We start from the raw sequence: 18,150 nt of genomic DNA, 5'->3' as shown, positions 1-18,150 counted from the left end.
GAGCGACGAGCGATGAGCGGTACTCGTCAAGCGATCCACGATACGCGATTCACAGCAAGCGATACACAGTAAGCGGTAATCGATAGAGCGATACACACAAAATATGCAATTAAGCGAAGACATACCATAAGTGATAGCGATCCATATAATAAGTGATTGAGATTGCGAACACAAAATAAGCGATAGCGCGAGACACATAATAAACGATTTGCGATTTGCGTGATAGATTCTAGCGATAATGCGATTGCGAGCGTGTTGACTTACGAAAAGTCTTGCGATCACACGCTTGAGTTACGATTGAGATTGTTACGCCTTGCGATGTAGTATAGTGTGTCGAAAATAACCACAATAGTATAATAGGTCTACGTTCCAACTCCACATGGCACTTTCTTCACACAACTTCGGTTAGCATGGCGAAACACCGTCATGTTTCAACCATACGCCTCTGTTCCGTGAATAGGTGTCACACTTCGTCAGACATGGTAAAGACGCTTATATATAGGAAGTACCAGCGGCGTATCCACCACGCTTAACCATGCCCTGAATGTTAAGGCATCATTGAAACTTACTACGATCTCCGTGCACTAACCAAAATAATCTTGTGTGCACCCGTGATTAATTTGATTCTTGCACGTTTATCGTACCTTATCTCAAGAACGCATAGTAGGGGTAAAGTACGTTATATAGTACGTAGTGCTAGCATATAGATTGTGCGCGAGTATAAGAGAGAAATAGAGTCCACACGCGTTGGGAGATAGAATAAGTTCCACACATAAAAGAAATTGACGATGATAAGTCGTATTATTACAACATTAGAAGCAAAATAACGTTGCTTCGGAGGACTTCTGCGGGACTGCGGTTGTTGCCGAAATTCCTCAAGGCTGCGGTCCCGTGCGACAGTGCTACGTAAGATAACCATACCTGTTGCAATTTGCGTAATAGCGACGGTTAGCTTCTGGCGGGTGATGATACGTGCACGTGAAACATAGGGGATGAGCTCCATTGTAGGCGTGCTTCAAGTGAACTGGAGCTGCTCGGAGAGGTTCTGGTTGTGACAGTCCAGTTGTTGAAGAGTCTGGGCTCATGGTCTTTCGTTTGCGGCTGGGCTGAGCTTCTTGAGATGATGCGGTGTCGTCGGCGGATTCGTCTGAAGATTCACTGGAGATAACATCAGAGGAATCTTCAGAAGAATCGTCGGTAGAATCGTTGGAAGAATCGTCAGATGAATCGATGACGATTGCTTGATGCGCTTGTTTGACAAGATTCTTGGAGAAGAATCTGTCCAAGACTCGTTTGTCGTTGATTTCTGTGGCCAAATGATAGGTTTCTTCGACGGTAGCAGGTCTTGCAGCTTCGACAAAATCGCCCACACATTCAGGCAAGCCGCGAATGTACTTTGTGATGGCTTTCTCTGAAGTGATGACTTGACTTGGGCAGATTATGCTAAGCTGTTTGAACCTTGCGGTGTAGCCAGCATTGTCACCTTCGACTTGCTTGATTTTCCAGAATTCGACATCTAGCTTCTGGACTTCGTGGGGAGGGCAGTATTCTTCCTTCATGAGCTCTTTCAGCTCATTCCAAGAGAGGGCGTAAGCTGCGGAGATCCCACGTTTGTTACATTCGGCTGTCCACCAGTCGAGTGCTCGCGATTGAAATATTCCGGTTGCGCAAGTAGTACGGAAACTATCGGGACACCCACTCTGACGAAGGGTAACTTCGATAGAATCAAACCACTGGAGTAGCTGGGACACACCTCCTTCACCCGTGAACTCCCTCGGGTCACAGGCTTTGAAGTGTTTGTAGAGGAAAGCAGATTGCGGCGCTTCCGTCTTAGAGTCTTCCGAGGTTCAAGAGTTGCTGAGAGAGTGCACTTGAGCGACAATCTGAGGAATGACCTTGGCCACTTCCTTGGCCACAAGCGAGGCAGTCCTCTTTTTGGCGCTTCGTTTGGCTCTTCTCCTAGCTGTTGGTCTCGAGGTAGAGTCGTTGGAAGGCATCTAGACAGAGAGAGATTTAGAGTGAGATTCGATCATAATGGTTTTGAGTTTTTGCGATGCTATTAAGCGCGATCAAAACTTGTAGCGAGTAATATAATAGACTTCACATAGGAGCCACATAGGAGACTCGAAATTCCTAAGTTCCCAAAAAAAATTGATTTGATATGCATATAATTAGTTGCAGCTTATACTTGTACACACACATGTCGGTATAGAATGTGCGAGGACGCGATGCGGAGAGAGAGAGTGAGAGCGAGCAATTAGACATTAGTTTTGTTTCGAACATTTGGGTTTTCGTTTTAGATTGCGATGGCTGTGCGAGTAGTGCGGTTGCAAAAGCAGGGAGCGAAAATCGATAAATCGATAAAGCGCAAAGTTTTAAATCGTAGCTACATAAGCGTAAGTAAGTTTGGTAAAGCGTAAAACCGGCGAGTCGTATGCTAGAAAAATAGATAGTGTACCTCGAGTGTTTAGGCGTCGACTGCCCAAGGTAACTCAACTATACCCAACGAGTTCGTGCACGCGCGTTGCCCTAGAAGACTTATGCTTCCACTGGGATGCAGCTCATGGCATTCGCCCTCCTAGTCATCGCGTGGCTCGAGTCATCGTTATGGTCGAGTCCTTGGTGAGAGCTTTTCGAAAACCATTTTACAGAGTGGATCGGACAGTAGTTCGTTCGATGCTCAGTCCTTCAGATTATTAATTATAAAAGTGAAGTGTGGGGCCCAAGGTGCAAGCCGATCGGGTGGCAACCCGGTCGGGCGGCAATCCGATCGGGCGACAGTCCGATCGGACGGCAATCCGTCCTGGTCGACCTGATCGACTTCCTCACTTGGTTGTTTTGGTAGCTTGAAGTTTTATCGAGACGGTGTGACAACGTTTTAATCAACAGAACCCCATCTTGACCTAGGTTGCCCATTCGAATAGGAATCACCCAAGTTCAACCAGCTAGCCGGTTCAAGACGGTTGTTCACACTTAACCCGAAATCGGTAATCTCATAGATAGAATCTAGATCTTGAACTAACACATCACTAAGAAAAAGTAGAAGACTAGAACAAGGTTCGATTCTATCGGTTTTGAGTGCATTGAGTGTAAAAGAGTTAAAAGAATAGTTAGAACCCGTCTTTCAATCCTTTTTCACCATGAATATGTTCAGATCTAAGAAAGATCCTCGTTTATTTGTGTGGAAATCGTTTAGATCTAAGTTGTTCTTGATGGATTGAAGCCAAAACATGAAGTTTCTAAGAACACCATGATGCCATCATCCTAGAACACCTCAAATCTAGTGATTTCACGGTTAAAAGTTAAGATTCGAAGGATAGAAAAGTGTAGAAGTGCGTGTAAATCAAGAAAGTACAAGATTTAGGTTGAAAACTTACAAGATTCACGAGAAATCGAGAGGAAATAGATCCAAAGCATGCTAGTCGAGTGAGAGCTATCACATCACTGTTCAAGTGATGTGACAAGTGCTATTTATAGGTGAAGTGGAGAGGAGGTGGTGCAGTGCATCGGATCAGATGGCTGTCCGATAGAGTGACACCTCGATCGGGTGGCAATCCGATCGGACGGCAATCCGATCGGATGGTCATCCGATCGTGCGGTCAGTCGATCGGTGGCATCCAGCGAGTTGTATTTCGGCGTTTCGTTTCGGTCGTTAAGCGCTGCGATAGTTTTGGCTACACATTTTCATCCATATTTTCATATATTTATTATAATTAGTCACGTTGGGTCGTATATACATATCCATATTTCAATTCCTGCGATAATCGAGTTACGCGTGCCTGCGAGTGCGTTTTTGAATATTGAGTTGCACTGCGACACATCATGGCTATGAAGGAGGGTAGAATTGGTCCTCACTCGACATCTTCGTGGTTGTCAGCAAGTGCAATGTGATGTGATAGCGATAAAGTATGCGAAATATGCGAAAATACTGTGATTTAGAGATATATGCGATATGGCTACATTATGATTCGAATCTCTGGTGCTATGCGTAACGAGTATAACGAGTAGTAACAACGCATGAACGTGCGGGTTGGTATAGTCTCCCCTGCTTTAGGAAATTTTGTCCCGAAATTAATCCACAAGAAGGGTCGCGAGAGTTGATGCGGGCGAGTAAGCAATAAAAGCGACGAGGTAGCGAGCGATCAATAGAGAATTAACACGCGAGAGTATTGCGAAGACTAAGCGAGAGCGATGAGTTAAAGTGTTTCGTATGATCAAAGGCGAGATAACACACAAGAATGCGATTCCAAGGCGTTTTAAATTTTCAAAGAGTTGATTAATTAGAAAAACTTGTTTATGAAAATCTTCTCACGGTGCGGTGTTAACTGTATTGATGCCCATACTAGCGCTATGAGAAGGGTTTTGGTTAGGTTACTGAAAGATTTTAAAGTTGATTGTCACTCCAACGTTATAAGATAATATCGTTTTGTACAAAGGTTTTGATCAAATTTTAGAAAAATTTTGTAAGAAAAGATCAATTTAAAATTTGTGTGAATAAAGCCTTTTAATAATACCAAAATTTTTAAATTTTAGGTCGGCCCCGCATGGCACTCTCCCACGAAAATTCAACAATATGGTTAAAACACTTATATATAGGAAGTATCAGCGGCGTATCCACCATGCTTTAACCATATGGCTTCCGTCTCGTGAGGTAATGTCACACGTGTCGACATAGTAATGACAGATTTGCGATGACTCGGCCCAAACGAGAAAGGGTTGGAGCAAGTCTTGAAAGGCGAACTGAGTGATGAAGTCGTTTTCGAACTCAGTTTAGTGACACGAGCGAGTGCGATAAGCGATATGCTGTACGCGAAAATTGATAACACCAACGCCAAACACCAAGCATAGTAAACGAAGACGGTGGCGATAAGCGAGAAGCGATAAGCGACAAGCGAAAAACGATGAGCGATAGCGACAACCGACGAGAGATAGGCGACGATCGATGCATTGCAGGCGATAGGAATATGCGATTTGATTAGATCAAGCGACACCACAATTTTAACTATCATCAGCCCACATGGCCTTTTTTCACGAAAGTCTGCTGATACGGCTAAAAACCACAATGTCTTAGCCCTATTAGTCGTCTTGTGAAGCGAGGTCATGTGTGCTAACATTACGCAGATAACACAGATAACACAAATAGCGATAAGCGATGAGAACATCGAACTGACGAGATAGATGCGAGAAGCGTTAAGGCGAAGAGCGTCGAGCGACGAGCGATGAGCGGTACTCGTCAAGCGATCCACGATACGCGATTCACAGTAAGCGGTAATCGATAGAGCGATACACACGAAATATGCGATTAAGCGAAGACACACCATAAGTGATAGCGATCCATATAATAAGTGACTGAGATTGCGAACACACAATAAGCGATAGCGCGAGACACATAATAAAAGATTTGCGATTAGCGAGATAGATTCTAGCGATAATGCGATTGCGAGCGTGTTGACTTACGAAAAGTTTTGCGATCACACGCTGGAGTTGCGACTGAGATTGTTATGCCTTGCGATGTAGTATAGTCTGTCGAAAATAACCACAATAGTATAATAGGTCTACGTTCCAACTTTACATGGCACTTTCTTCACACAACTTCGGTTAGCATGGCGAAGCACCGTCATGTTTCAACCATACGCCTCTGTTCCGCGAATAGGTGTCACACTTCGTCAGACATGGTCAAGACGCTTATATATAGTAAGTACCAGTGGCGTATCCACCATGCTTAACCATGCTTGAACGTTAAGGCATCATTGAAACTTACCACGATCTCCGTGCACTAACCAAAATAATCTCGTGTGCACCCATGATTAATTTGATTCTTGCACGTTTATCGTACCTTATCTCAAGAACGCATAGTAGGGGTAAAGTACGTTATATAGTACGTAGTGCTAGCATATAGATTGTGCGCGAGTATAAGAGAGAAATAGAATCCACACGCGTCGGGAGATAGAATAAGTTCCACGCATAAAAGAAATTGACGGCGATAAGTCGTATTATTACAACAACATTAGAAGCAAAATAACGTTGCTTCAGAGGACTTCTGCGGGACTGCGGTTGTTGCTGAAATTCCTCAAGGCTGCGGTCCCGTGCGACAGTGCTGCGTAAGATGACCATACCAGTTGCAATTCGCGCAATAGCGACAATTAGCTTCTGGCATGTGATGATACGTGCACATGAAAGACCGGGGATGAGCTCCGTTGTAGGCGCGTTTCAAGTGAACTGGAGCTGCTCGGAGAGGTTCTGGTTGCGACAGTCCAGTTGTTGAAGAGTCTTGGCTCATGGTCTTTCGTTTGCAGCTGGACTGAGCTTCTTGAGATGATGCGGTGTCGTCGGCGGATTCGTCTGATGATTCACTGGAGATAACATCGGAGGAATCTTCAGAAGAATCGTTGGTAGAATCGTTGGAAGAATCGTCGGATGAATCGATGACGATTGCTTGATGCGCTTTTTTGACTGGATTCTTGGAGAAGAATCTGTCCAAGACTCGTTTGTCGTTGATTTCTGCGGCCAAGCGATAGGATTCTTCGATGGTAGCAGGTCTTGCAGCTTCTACAAAATCTCCCACACATTCAGGCAAGCCACGAATGTACTTCGTTATGGCTTTCTCTGAAGTGTTGACTTGACTTGGGCAGTGATGTGCGTTAGGTGTAATATAATTTAGATATATATTTTAAGCCCTTTTTACACTTTTTAGCCAAGTTTTAAATTTATATTTATAAAACACAATATTTACTAACACTAAACACACATATGGGCAAGTGCACCCATCGTGGACGTAGTATAGTGTTGGTAAGATACCGAGGTCATCCAAGGACACAAGAGCTTTTAGTACCGGTTTATCCTCAACGTCTAATCAAATAAAAAATGTTAGAAAAAGGTTTTAAACTAAGAAAATAAAACTAACTAAAATGCTGAAAAATAAAATAAAAGTAAAAACAGATAGACAAGATGAATCACTTGGATCCGACTCGTCTTCACCAAGTGATGTAAGAGACTTAGGCAAACATGGCCTTTGATTGTCAAGAACTCTTACGATTAATCTTGGATCCCGAGACGACTCACACACTCTATGATGGACAATGGATGATGGTGGTGGATGATGGTGTTGTGATGGTGGTGGGTGGTGGGTGAAGTGTGAGAGAGGTGGTGTGCCAAGGGATGAGTTGCAAGAGCTCCAAACACTCCTATTTATAAGCTGAACAGAAGCTCGGGCACGGCCCCGTGTCCATCTGACTCTCTCTCTTCATTAATTGTAATTCGCAATTACAATAAATGCGCCTGCAGGAAGTTGACCACGCCCCCGTGTCCGCTGGGCACGGCCCCGTGGTGGGAAACAGAAGCTTCTATGAGTTTGTCTTTTCTGCTGGCACTTGAGCACGGCCCCGAGCTCAATGAGCATGGGGCGTGTTCAGTCTTCTGTCTTCTTTGTTTTGCTTGGGAAGATGCTGTCGGGGGGTCAGGCATATCACTTTTGTCCCTTTCTTGTATTTATGTTAGATTTTGCTGTCTTTTTGCTACTTTTGTTGTTTTGAGCTCATTTAATCCTGAAAATACAAAAGGAAGACAAAAGCACACTTTTTCCAAGATTAGTACTAAAAAAAGGTTAGTTTTAAGCCACAATTGATGTAATTTATATGTTGCATTTTGTGCACATCAAATACCACCACACTTGAATCTTTGCTTGTCCTCAAGCAAAACTCTTTATAATGTGGCTTTATTCACTCCCAAATGGAATGGATAGAAGAGAAGGTTTTTGGGCTTGTCATAGAGTGTCGGGATTTCCAAGACTATTTAGGTTTTATTTTTATTTATTTACAATCCTATTCGTCATGATTTAAAAACATTTCTTAAGATAAATTACTTATTAGGGCATAACATACTTCTTTAAAATTCCATTTATATACAAGTTCACATACCTCACGGGGAATCACTCAACACTCGGCCGAAGGTGTATTTTTAGTGAATCACTCGAGCGGCATGGAACTTACTCCTACCATAAGCTTGCCAAGCAATCAATCCTCCTCCTTTTTAACTATATACCTTTGTAAATATCAAGAGGACTTTTTGGGTGAAGGGTTAGGCTTGGGCTAAAGGGGCGAAAAGCATAACAAACGTCGGTTTTTGAAAGACTTTTTATTTTTCACATTTTATTTTGATGAACCATTTGTTTCAAACAAAGTTATTTTTGATGAACTTGTTCGTTTGTTTGGTTTCATCAATATATATATATATGTATGTATATATATATATATATATATATATATTTAGGAAGAGTCATTAGAAAGCCGAACGTTGTTACTAAAAGAAAGGGTTAAAAATAAAAAGGTTTAGGTGGGTAAAAAGGGTGATTGTTTTGGGTTAACAAATGAAAAGGTTTAGGCTCAAAGGGGTTAACTAGGGGGATTTTGGGTAGGTGGTAAAAAAAATGAAAAATAATGGTGCAGAAAGAAAAAGGGTTAGTCCTAATGCCTCCATCATTTACTTACTCGGGTTTAAGTTGGTAAGGACCGGGAATGTATTATTGTGGCAAGTGCTAGAGTCGTACGAACCAAGCGGCTATTCACACAAGAAACGAAAAATGAGCATTTAGTGTAAAGATATGTATTTGTATGCTCGATAAAGGCTGAAAACTCACTTTTGTGGGAAAGGGTTTTTTTTTTTTTTTTTTTTTTTTTTTTTTTTTATGTGATCAAGTATATATAATCAAATTTTAACTAAGTTTGTCATACCTTTTCATAATTTTCTTATGTTGGTTCTTTTTATCACGAAGCTATCGTTTGTAAACTTGTAAAAATATAACCTTGTTAGAACTTGAATTTCCAACTTAAACTTTAGACAAGTAAAAAAAATGAAAGTTTTTGAAAAAATTTGGGGTGATTAGCGGTTCCAATAGAGTTTTGTGTAAGGCTTGTTATTAGGACTTGCAAGATTCAAGGTTTTAGCACCCCCCCCCACACTTAAATTACACATTGTCCTCAATGTGTCCCAAAAATAAGTTTTTAGGTTGATTGAATGTGTAAAATGGTGTTAAAAGCAAAATTTAATGTTACTGGCATCCTGGACACGGCCCCGTGGTGACCGGGCACGCCCCCGTGTTCAGGTGCCAGCGACAAAAATTAAAGAAAAGAAACAGAAGCCTGGACACGGGGGCGTGTTCATTGAACATGGCCCGTGTCCAGTCACCTGAACTGGGCAATTTTCTGCAGAGTGTGCAGCATGGGGTCGTGTTGGGCGGACACGGCCCGCGCTGAGCTTACTGTAATGAAGAAAATGTTGTCGGATGGCCCTGTTTTCGTGCATGGGGCTATGTTTCTCGTTTCCCTTGTTATCCTTTACCATCACGAGTGTGTTTTATTCCTGCAAATTAAAATTAAACTAAAAGATTAAACTAAACTAAGGATAGTTCCGCGGAATGCCTCCGTGGTGCGCCACGTTTATAAGGGTCCTTGGCTAGACCCAAAGTGAGGTTATATGTTTTCCGAGCGGGATGTTTTGCATCCCATGTTGCACCGTCGGAGAGCATCATCCAAACTCGAATCAATAACCGTCATGTAATTGACCGGGTCATCGTCCTCTATTCTCTTCCCAACCCCGAACTTCACTTCCTTATCCCCATACTTCAAAGTGAGTGTTCCGTCATTCATGTCTACCACTGCTTGTGCGGTGGCTAGAAATGGCCTCCCTAGTATGAGGGGGACTTCAGTGTCTTCTTCCATATCTAGTATGACAAAGTCGGCCAGGTAGACGAAATTGTCGACTTTGACCAATAGATTTTCAGCGACACCTTGCGGGTATTTGACGGATCTATCGGCAAGTTGTATACTCATCTTGGTAGGGCTCGTTTTTCCTAGGCTGAGTCGTTTGAACATTGATGCGGGCATGAGGTTAATGCTAGCCCCAAGGTCGGCTAGTGCATTACGAATGGGGGATTCCCCGATCGAGCAAGGAATTGTGAAGCTTCCGGGATCAATCTTCTTTTGGGGAAGTTTGTTGAGTACGAGGGCGGAGCATTCTTCGCCTAGGTTAACTAATTGCAATGATTCAATTTTCCTTTTATGAGTGAGGAAGTCCCTCATGAATTTTGAGTATTTAGGCATTTGAGTTAGGACTTCTATGAAAGGAATATTAACATGCAATTGTTTCAGTAGACTTTCGAATTTTACGAATTGCTCATTGGTCTTTTGACGAATTAACCTACCAGGGTACGGAACCGGAGGAGCCTTGGTGGGCTCTTGAAGTAGAGGAGAAGCTTTATCTTGTTGGGGCGGTGTTGTGCTTTCCTCAGTTGGTGGCGGCGGAGCTTTCGTGGGACCCACGGTACGGTTTCTTAATGTTATGAGATGAACTTGAGCTTTTAGGTTTGTTTCGGTGTTACTTGGTAACGTGCCGTGTGGTCTCTCGGAGAAATTTTGAGCTAGTTGACTTATTTGTTTTTCATTGTTTTGTATACTAGCTTGTTGATTTCTAAAATTTGATTCCAATTGTTGAAACCGATCCGAGTTTTTCTTTTCAGTGTCGGAGATGAGGCGAGATATAGTATCTTCAAGCCTTTCTCGTCCACCTTGTTGTTGAGGGAAATTTTGTGACTCATTTCTTGGTTGTTGAAAGTTTGTTCGTTGATTTAGACTTTGTTGGTTACTACTATTGCCGGGTTCTCTCCAACCAAGGTTAGGGTGGTTACGCCATCCTTGGTTGTAGGTACCCGTTGGGGGACCCGACGGCCTAGGTCTATTATCAATGTAGTTTACCGACTCTATTTGATCATCTGTTTCTTTCATACAACTCCAATTTTCATGTGGCCCACCACACCCTTCGCAAGCCATTACCGAGACCGTTTTTGTCATTTCTAACTTTTTAATTTTTTGAAGAAAGGGCCTCGATTTGGGCTTGCAAAGAAGTGCTTTCATCAACCTTATGGGCGCCCGGGGCAATAGATTTATTGCCTCGGGGAGTGTGCCACTGAAAATTGGTTTGAGCAATTTCCTCGATTTGATTGTATATTTCATGTGGGCGGCGATTACCTAAAAGTCCCCCGGAGCTAGAGTCAAGCGTTTGTCTCGTGTGTGGCAACAACCCATTATAGAAGGTGGATACTTGTTGCCATCTCGCAAGACCGTGATGGGGACACTTGCGCAATAGCTCCTTGAACCTTTCCCAAGTTTCATATAAGGATTCCCCATCCTCTTGTGAATAAGTATTAATTTCAGTCATTAATTTAGCCGTTTTAGCGGGAGGGAAATACTTATATAGAAATTTTTGGGCTAGTTCATCCCAGGTGTTTACCGAACCAACTGGGAGGGCGTTGAGCCAAGCTTTTGCTCGGTCTTTTAGTGAAAATGGAAACATTCGGAGGCGGATGGCGTCATTTGATGCTCCATTGATCCAAAAAAGGTATCACATAGTTCTAAGAAATTAGTAATATGTAGATGGGGATCCTCGTCCGCAAGCCCATGAAAGGTTGCGGAGTTTTGAAGCATTTGTATCAAATGTGGCCGAAGTTCGAAGTTGTTGGCTTCGACATTCGGTGCATTGATAGCGGCGCCGAGATTACCTACGGTGGGTCGTAGGTAATCCATGAGGGTACGTTGGTCCGCCATTGGAAGTGGGTCCCCCGAAACCTTCTCTTGGTTTTTAGCTTTAAGTCTTTTTCTGAGAAAGCGTTCGGGTTCTTCTAGAGGTTCTTTTATGTCTTTATTAGAACTGAAGCTCATACACTACGTAGAAGGTTCAGATGTGGCGTCTGGTTCCAAATCCTGCAATAAAAACAGAAAAGAATGTTGGTCAGAAAGTTCACCACGGCCCCGTGCTCACTGAACACGGCCCGTGGTCGGAGATACAGCGATTGTTTTCTGGATCCCTGTTACTGGAAAGTTGGACACGGCCCCGTGTTGCACCGACACGGCCCCGTGCTCAACCCTTTGTAACTCGGAAAATAAAAACTGCCAGTGAAACTGCTGGGAACGGCCCGTGTCCGACCAGGCACGGCCCGTGCTGAGTTCTGCAGAAGCTGAAAAATTAAGAAAAATCCTAAAAAATAAAAAGAAAATAGAAAAAATGGTTAGGCCGTTGATTCCTAACTTTCTTAAAATCCTTGTCTCCCCGACAACGGCGCCAAAAACTTGATGTGCATTAGGTGTAATATAATTTAGGTATATATTTTAAGCCCTTTTTACACTTTTTAGCCAAGTTTTAAATTTATAAAACACGATATTTACTAACACTAAACACACATATGGGCAAGTGCACCCATCGTGGACGTCGTATAGTGTTGGTAAGATACCGAGGTTGTCCAAGGACACAAGAGCTTTTAGTACCGGTTTATCCTCAATGTCTAATCAAATCAAAAATGTTAGAAAAAGGTTTTAAACTAAGAAAATAAAACTAACTAAAATGCTGAAAAATAAAATAAAAGTAAAAACAGATAGACAAGATGAATCACTTGGATCCGACTCGTGTGTAGTGTAACGTTTGATTATTTTTGCACTTTTGCACTTGTTTAAGAGATTTTCTTAGTTATTGTAGTAGGCCCCTCTTTTGAAGGCGACGACGTTACCCTCAACCCAGTAGTTTGAGTCAGCAAGGATACAATCCTAAAGGGTCGGATTATTGAAAGATAATTAATTAAGTTATTAATGCATAATGTGGTAGGCCCCTCTTTTGAAGGCGACGTTACCCTCAGCTAAGTAGTCTGAGTCAGCAGGGATACAGTCGTAAGTAGCTGGGTTAAAGTTTTAATAGTAGTTTAACTTATGAGGGGATCAAAGAGTTTGGACCCCCGCCATCCAATAACTTTGGGTATTGAAGGAGGTCCTATTAAATTTGACCCAGGTCCTTTGCAGGATCTATACACGGAACAATGGCAAGACTCTTACCAAACCGTTCCCTTAACCCCCGACCAGGTAGCCAACATACCTCCATATAGACCGTGGAGATATGAATGGTGAAAATCTTTTATTTTATATAGACAGTAAAATAATGTCAAGACACCACGGACAAACGATATGGAAGAATCACCTTCAACATAAGAAACTAGTAATTAAAGTCATTAATACAAAACCAATTAAAAAGTGCAAAAGATTAAAAATAAAAAGTATTACACTAAACACTTGTCTTCACCAAGTGATGTAAGAGACTTAGGCAAACATGGCCTTTGATTGTCAAGAACTCTTACGATCAATCTTGGATCTCGAGATGACTCACACACTCTATGATGGACAATGGATGATGGTGGTGGATGATGGTGTTGTGATGGTGGTGGGTGGTGGGTGAAGTGTGAGAGAGGTGGTGTGCCAAGGGATGAGTTGCAAGAGCTCCAAACACTCCTATTTATAGGCTGAACAGAAGCTCGGGCACGACCCCATGTCCATCTGACTCTCTCTCTTCATTAATTGTAATTCGCAATTACAATAAATGCGCCTGCAGGAAGTTGACCACGCCCCCGTGTTCGCTGGGCACGACCCCGTGGTGGGCAACAGAAGTTTCTATGAGTTTGTCTTTTCTGCTGGCACTTGGGCACGGTGAGCACGGGGCGTGTTCAGTCTTCTGTCTTCTTTGTTTTACTTGGGAAGATGCTGTCGGGGGGTCGGGCATATCACTTTTGTTCCCTTTCTTGTATTTATGTTAGATTTTGCTGTCTTTTTGCTTCTTTTGTTGTTTTGAGCTCATTTAATCCTGAAAATACAAAAGGAAGACAAAAGCACACTTTTCCAACATTAGTACTAAAAAAGGGTTAGTTTTAAGCCACAATTGATGTAATTTATATGTTGCATCGATAGAATCGAACCACTGGAGTAGCTGGGACACACCTCCTTCACCCGTGAACTCCCTCGGGTCACAGGCTTTGAAGTGTTTGTAGAGGAAAGCAGATTGCGGCGCTTCCGTCTTAGAGTCTTCCGAGGTTCAAGAGTTGCTGAGAGAGTGCACTTGAGCGACAATCTGAGGAATGACCTTGGCCACTTCCTTGGCCATAAGTGAGGTAATCCTCTTCTTGGCGCTTCGTTTGGCTCTTCTCCTAGCTGTTGGTCTCGAGGTAGAGTCGTTGGAAGGCATCTAGACAGAGAGAGATTTGGAGTGAGATTCGATCATAATGATTTTGAGTTTTTGCGATGCGATTGAGCGCGATCAAAACTTGTAGCAATAATATAATAGACTTCACATAGGAGCCACATAGGAGACACAAAATTCCTAAGTTCCCAGAAAAATTGATTTGCTGTGCATATAATTAGTTGCAGCTTATACTTGTACACACACATGTCGGTATAGAATGCGCGAGGACGCGATGCGGAGAGAGAGAGAGAGAGTGAGAGCGAGCAATTAGACATTAGTGTTGTTTCGAACATTCGGTTTTTCGTTTTAGATTGCGATGGCTGTGCGAGTAGTGCAGTTGCAAAAGCAGGGAGCGAAAATCGATAAATCGGGAAATCGATAAAATGCAAAGTTTTAAATCGTAGCTACATAAGCGTAAGTAAGTTCGGTAAAGCGTAAAACCGGCGAGTCGTATGCTAGAAAAATAGATAGAGTGCCTCGGGTGTTTAGGCGTCGACTGGATCACTCGGTTTCGTTATGCGAGTATTTTCGAAAACGTGTGCATTGTGTCAGCCTTACGAAAGGCTAAGTAGTATTCTAGCCTTAGGAAAGGCTCTTCGCGTGAAATTGTAGTATGTTGTGTTCACACGAAGTAGTAGTTTTTAGCGAATTCGAACGAGAGTATCAAGTAGGCTCGTACAAATCATACTGGGTTCGTACGAGTCGGCCCGTTGGTACTTAGACTATAGACTAGGTCGTTTCTAAGACATCGACCCAGACTAGGTCGAGTCTTGCCTAATTCCCTATAGTTATGGCTCTGATAGCAATCTGTCACACCCCAACCGATGGCGGAATCATCGGGGCGCGGCACTAGGCGAATCAGATTGCTCAAGAGAATCCATAACAACTATATTGCGACAATATTTAATGCGTTCATTATCCCATACTAATAAACATACAATCACATAAGGTATCACAGATTTCTTGTCCTCTCGAACAATACAAATCCGACAACATAGATTTTAGGTGAGTTTCTAGACTTCCTAGCTTGATTTGATGTAGGCTGCAACTAAACTTGCGACATACGTTAAAACAACATCAATACGAAAGTATTGGCGAGTATACAAGTTTTGATAGTAGTGAAAATAGATTAAAAGCGGTTTAAAAGTGCTGCGAATTACCACTTACATAAACGAGATATGCTAACACATAAACACCAGACAGTTACTACCAGCTAAGTCACTCGAGCTGCGATTGCGATTGCTATTCATCCTAACTAGACCCCGTCGGGTGGTATAGTACTATACTAGTTAAGGTGGGACCTCGCGAGTAACAGTCCTATCACTTATGTAACTAGCATAACGTGTAAAATATGTAATTCAGTCATTCGCATGTGATAAAATAGATTAAACATTTGATTAATTCGTTTTAATTTGATTGCGACGTATGTTACACCCAAAATGCGATAAAAACGGGTTGAGTATACTCATAGTCGGTGTTCGGCAAGCAACCACAACTTGGTTGGGTTGAAGGGAGCGCGTCTGAGATTAGCCTGATTACAGATTGATAGCGTAAGCGTTGAATAGTGCGTTAAACGATGGCGAGTGAACCAAGTGTTGGATGGTAATCTGATCGGATGACAATCTGATCGGATGGCCAGTCGATCGGGTAGCAATCCGTTCGGATGGTCATCCGATCACACGGCCATTCGATTGGATTGTCACCTCGTTTGGTAAGGATGTGTTTGTGTATGATGGTTTGCCTTTTAAAGTTCTCGTTGTAGCATTTTGAAAACAGAGAAGTATCTCTACCTTTCAGGTCGATCGATCAGACGACGGTCCGATCGGGCAGCAATTCGATTGGTAGGATACTGTAGTGAGAACAAGTTCACAGCAGTTTGTCACTCGATCGGATTGTAGTCCGATCAGGTGGCAATCCGTTGTATTGAACATGTTGGAAATTGTTTAAGTCTTGAGTTCCAAACATCACATAGTCGAGTAGTAGTCCGTTCGGACGGTAGTCCGATCAGACAGCAGTTCGTTCGATGCGCAGTCCTTCAGATTATTAACTATAAAAGTGAATTGTGGGGCCCAAGGTGCAAGCCGATCGGGTGGCAACCCGATCGAGCGGCAATTCGATCGGACGACAGTCCGATCAGACGGCAATCCGTCCTGGTCGACCCGATCGTCTTCCTCCCTTGGTTGTTTTGGTAGCTTGAAGTTTTATCGAGACGGTGTGACAACGTGTTAATCAACAGAACCCCATCTTGACCCAGGTAGCCCGTTCGAACAGGAATCACCCAAGTTCAACCAGCTAGCCGGTTCAAGACGGTTGTTCACGCTTAACCCGAAATCGGTAATCTAGTGGATAGAATCTAGATCTTGAACTAACACATCACTAAGAAAGAGTAGAAGACTAGAACAAGGTCCGATTCTATCGGTTTTGAGTGCATTGAGTGTAAAAGAGTTGAAAGAATAGTTAGAACCCATCTTTCAATCCTTTTTCACCATGAATATGTTCAGATCTATGAAAGATCCTCATTTATTTGTGTGGAAATCGTTCAGATCTAAGTTGTTCTTGATGGATTGAAGCCAAAACATGAAGTTTCTAAGAACACCATGATGACATCATCCTAGAACACCTCAAATCTAGTGATTTCACGGTTAAAAGTTAAGATTTGAAGGATAGAAAGGTGTAGAAGTGCATGTAAATCAAGAAAGTACAAGATTTAGGTTGAAAACTTACAAGATTCGCGAGAAATCGAGAGGAAATAGACCCAAAGCGTGTTGGTCGAGTGAGAGCTGTCACATCACTGTTTAAGTGATGTGACAAGTGCTATTTATAGGTGAAGTGGAGAGGAGGTGGTGTAATGCATCGGATCGGATGGTTGTCCGATCGAGTGACACCTTGATCGGGTGGCAATCCGATCGGATGGTCATCCGATCAAGCGGTCAGTCGTTCGGTGGCATCCGACGAGTTGTATTTCAGCGTTTCGTTTCGGTCGTTAAGCGCTGCGATAGTTTTGGTTACACATTTTCATCCACATTTTCATATATTTATATAATTAGTCACGTTGGGTCGTATATACATATCTATATTTCAAATCCTGTGATAATCGAGTTACGCGTGCCTGTGAGTGCGTTTTTGAGAATTGAGTTGCACTGCGACCCATCACGGCTATCAAGGAGGGTAGAATTGGTCCTCGCTCAACATCTTCGTGGTTGTCAGCAAGTGCAATATGATGTGATAGCGATAAAGTATGCGAAATATGCGAAAATACTGCGATTTAGCGATATATGCGATATGGCTACATTATGATTCGAATCTCTGGTGCTAGGCGTAACAAGTATAACGAGTAGTAACAACGCATGAACGTGCGGGTTGTTACATTTTGCACTGAAGTGTTTGATTCTCTGTCCAAGAAACGTTCTCGTTCAGGAGATAGTGAGGAAACCTTTTCTGAAGATGCCGATGTCTCTAAGGAAGCAAGCCTCCAAGGTTCAACTGTTAGGAGTGATGGTGGGTCAAAGGCTAAGAAGTCAAAGAAGGCCAAAAAGGCTAAAGGTAATGGTTCAGGGGCTTCTAAGCCACCTATTGATGCTTGAACAATATTCGTAGCTTTCTTAGCACCCAAAAACAATTTATGGTTTGTATGTTTCTTGAACAATTTAGGTTTTGTAGAAACCCTTAAGGTTTCTGTTGGTGGTTGTTAGCCTTAGTGGCTATTTGAAGAATTCCTATGTTTACAAACCGTTAAGGTTTGTTTTAACTTGTTTGGATGTTTGGGAAGCTTTTTACCTTACGCTCAGCCAGTTTATATGATCCACCCTTGTGTGCTTCAAGGATTGTGTATGGCCCTTCCCACTTTGGGCCAAGTTTTCCTTGGTTCTCTTTTTTACTAGCCTCAATGTTTCTAAGTACAAGGTCTCCTGGCTTGAAGCGTTCATGCTTGACTCTTATGTTGTAATAAGCTTCCATTTTCTGTTTGTACTTAGCTTCTTGATGTGTGCTAAACAGACTATAAAAATTAACTAAAATTAGACTCTCTAAGCTAGACACTAAAAAGCTTTAAATCTAGACTCGACCTAAACCACATAATCGGCAAGTGTACCGATCACTATAGTA

At 42.6% G+C, this 18,150-nt stretch overlaps 1 non-coding gene across 1 annotated transcript; it reads left to right on the top strand.

Moving 5' to 3' along the window:
- The first annotated feature begins 11,110 nt into the window (after positions 1-11,110).
- LOC118481360 lies at positions 11,111-11,217 on the top strand. Its single transcript, XR_004865567.1, has one exon. It is a non-coding gene; the product is annotated as a small nucleolar RNA R71 (small nucleolar RNA).
- The last annotated feature ends 6,933 nt before the right edge of the window (positions 11,218-18,150 follow it).

The sequence above is a fragment of the Helianthus annuus genome, chromosome 8, assembly GCF_002127325.2.
Source record: "Helianthus annuus cultivar XRQ/B chromosome 8, HanXRQr2.0-SUNRISE, whole genome shotgun sequence".
Classification (NCBI taxonomy): domain Eukaryota; kingdom Viridiplantae; phylum Streptophyta; class Magnoliopsida; order Asterales; family Asteraceae; genus Helianthus; species Helianthus annuus.
Note: the sequence above shows the minus strand (reverse complement) of the source record. Positions and strands in the feature narration are given on the sequence as shown.